The following is a 3,354-nucleotide window of genomic DNA, read 5'->3' as shown; positions in this document are numbered from 1 at the left end:
GCTATAAAAAATTAGTTTTTAAGTTATTTTTGTAAAAATATATTTATATAAGTTATTAGTATAAAAAAACAAAAATATAAAATATATATATATATATATATATATATATATATATATATATATATATATATATATATATATATATATATATATATATATATATATATATATATATATATATATATATATTTTTAAGTGTTTAAAATTAAAAAGTTTTTATTTTTAGTTACAAAAACTAATAAGTAATTGTTAAAATATAAGTTTTATTTAAGTTATATTTTATAAAATTTAAAATCAAAGTAAAAAAAAAAAACGCTGAACCTGCGTAATTTGAGCCTGCCTTTGATTAAAGAATGTTCTCCACCTTTTTTCCCTACTTTCAGCTATCCTTTTTCTGCCTGAGAGCTGGACCTTATCTGGCTTCCAGTCTACTAAGGCTCTTGTAGCTCATTTGAACCTGCATCCTCTGCACTCGCGGAACTTTTGGGCAGCTAGGATCCGCACTCGCGGAGCAGTCTGACAGACTGAAACCTGGTACGCATTAATTACCCAGTTAGGGTTATAATTATTTATAATTAATAATAATTAGGGTTTTAGTTTAATATTAATTAGTTTTAGTTTATTTAATTTTGTATTTTTAAGTTTTAATTAGTTTTATTAATATATAAATTAATACTTTTATAAAATAATAATATAAAAATAATATATTTATAAAAAATTGTATTTTTATAACTTTAAGTTTTATTTTTATATTTTGTATCTTTTTATTTTGTTTAATCGTAATTTGTATATTTATCGTTCGTATTTAGTTTAAACTTAGTTTTTGTCGTTGTATTTTATATTTTTAGATTTTTAGGCATTGCCGTAAAATCCCTTAAGTGCTTTTTCTTTAGATTAAGATTTAGACGCTTTAGAATTTTACGACGTCACTTATCGCTTTAATATTTAATAGATTTTAGTGCCTAATTAAGTTATTGCTATTTTGGATATAGAATTCCTTTTAAGCTTTAATTCCTTTAGACGTAGTTTTTAATATTTAGTTTTTAGACTTTTAAGTTTCGACGCTTTACTTTCTAATTATTATTTTTCGACTTTTTATTTTTCGACGTTTTTCGACGCACTCTTCTTCTTTCTCATTTCTACGCTCTAGTTTTTAGGACATAGATTTTTATTTCAAAATTTTGACGAAAAAATTATTTTAAGCAGTTAAATTGATAGACATCCAAATTTTCTGGTTCGAAGTAATAGTTGGATTTGTTAGTGGCGAGTTGTGGGCTTACGATTTAAAGGGTCCTATCTACCTGCTGCATCTTTTGGCTATTCGAAACGTGGGTAAAAGCAGAAAAGTCTATTAATTTAATAACTTATATAATTTTTATTTTTATAACTAATAGGATATTCAGTGAATGCACCGAGCAAAACGTTCACCACCTTTCATACGTTCACCACCTGTAACTCGATCAAGACATCTAGCCAATATCGTCGCCGTTGATTTTTCTTAAGAATCATCATCTAGTAGAACAAGAACTCCAATTCAAATTTCCGATAATTCATTTTTTGAACCCGACTTCACAAGTGAGAACCCGGAGGATATTCAAGGACATTTCCAAGATCCTGAACCACTAATCGTTCCTCCTGAACCATAAATCGTTAAATCAGAATCCTCTAGTGATTCGTATTCAACAAATTCAATTATGGAAGTAACGGAACCTCTAAGTATGGAAGACCGGATGAGAGCCACACGCACGGGCCAAGGTCACGCCATTATTAAGCCAGACATTAATGCGCCAGATTATGAAATCAAAGGACAAATCCTACACATGGTAACTAATCAATGCCAATATAGTGATACGACAAAAGAAGATTCAAACGAACATCTTCGAACCTTTAATAGGATTTGTACTCTATTCAAAATCAGAGAGGTTGAGGATGAACAAATCTATCTCATGTTGTTTCCCTGGACTTTAAAGGGAGATGCCAAAGATTGGTTAGAATCGTTACCTGAAGGGGCGATTGACACATGGGATGTTTTAGTTGAGAAATTTCTTAACAGATTCTTTCCGACATCTAATGCCGTGAGACTTCAAGGAGAAATTGTTACGTTCACTCAAAAGCCAAATGAAACATTATATGAGGCATGGACAAGATTCGGAAAGTTGTTGAGAGGATGTCCTCAACATGGTTTAGACACTTATCAAATAGTGCAAATATTCTACCAAGGATGTGATGTTGCTACACGAAAAGACATCGACACAGCAGCTGGTGGTTCCATTATGAAGAAAACCGCAACTGAAGCTCATAAAATTATTGATAACACAGCCTCCCACTTACATGAGTGGCATCAGGAAAAAGATATTTTTCGTTCATCTAAAGCGGGTAGAGCCGATTCTAGCCATGACTTTGATTCCGTTTCCTCAAAAATAGATGCTTTCGAGAGACGAATGGAAAAGATGACTAAAGATATTCACGCAATACGAATCAGTTGTGAGCAATGCGATGGACCACATGTAACGAAAGATTGTCACATCGAGCAAACGATGGAACAACGTGAGAATGTTTCCCACATGAACCAAAGGCCGGAAAATAATTATCAAAATAATTATCAACTACCAAGGCCAAACTTCAATCGAAATTAAAACATTCTTTACAATCCAATCGGACCCAACAATAACTTGTATAACCAACAAGGTCCGAATAACCAACCAACTCCAAACAACAATTTCAATCAACAAAGACCTAGCTTGTATAAACCACCACAACAAAACGAATTGAAAAAGCCAAATCTGTAAGAAATGATGGCAAAGCTAATGAAATCTCAAACACAATTTATTACATCTCAAACCCAAACGAATGAGAGGTTTGATCAGTCATTAAGAACTCAACAAGCTTCCATTTTGAATCTAGAAAAACACGTAGGTACTCTTTCTAGCATGATGAGTGAGAGGGAACAAGGAAAGCTACCGAGTAATACTGAAGTAAATCCTCGGAATGAGAATGTTAATATGGTGTCAACAAATTCTGAAAAACCATCATCAGAAGATGGGAAAGTTTTAGATGTGAGTAACAATGAAGAAGTTACACCACCACCACCACCACCACCGCCCGTGTATGTAAAGCCAGTGGTGGCACCATACAGACCACCCATCCCATTTCTAAGAAAAGGAGTTGAGTATGAGCAAGTGATAGGTAATAAAGTTTGTGATACCTCTGGAAAGAAGAAGAAGAATAAAAAAATACAAGAAATAAAAACCGTAAAAATAAACCCGGTGAAGACAGTTCCACTAAAACTTCCACCAAGGTTGGGTGATCCGGGTGAATTTATTGTTCCTTGTCTACTTAGTGATTGTGTCATGT

At 32.4% G+C, this 3,354-nt stretch overlaps 1 non-coding gene across 1 annotated transcript; it reads right to left on the bottom strand.

The window, feature by feature from the left end:
* Positions 1-2,078: 2,078 nt before the first annotated feature.
* Positions 2,079-2,185, bottom strand: LOC139851089 (small nucleolar RNA R71). The gene has a single exon (XR_011760451.1). It is a non-coding gene; the product is annotated as a small nucleolar RNA R71 (small nucleolar RNA).
* Between the last annotated feature and the right edge of the window lie 1,169 nt (positions 2,186-3,354).

The sequence above is a fragment of the Rutidosis leptorrhynchoides genome, chromosome 5 (genome assembly GCF_046630445.1).
Source record: "Rutidosis leptorrhynchoides isolate AG116_Rl617_1_P2 chromosome 5, CSIRO_AGI_Rlap_v1, whole genome shotgun sequence".
NCBI classification, from domain to species: Eukaryota; Viridiplantae; Streptophyta; class Magnoliopsida; order Asterales; family Asteraceae; genus Rutidosis; species Rutidosis leptorrhynchoides.
The sequence above is the reverse complement of the archived record's forward strand: the minus strand, read 5'-3'. Positions and strand labels throughout refer to the sequence as shown.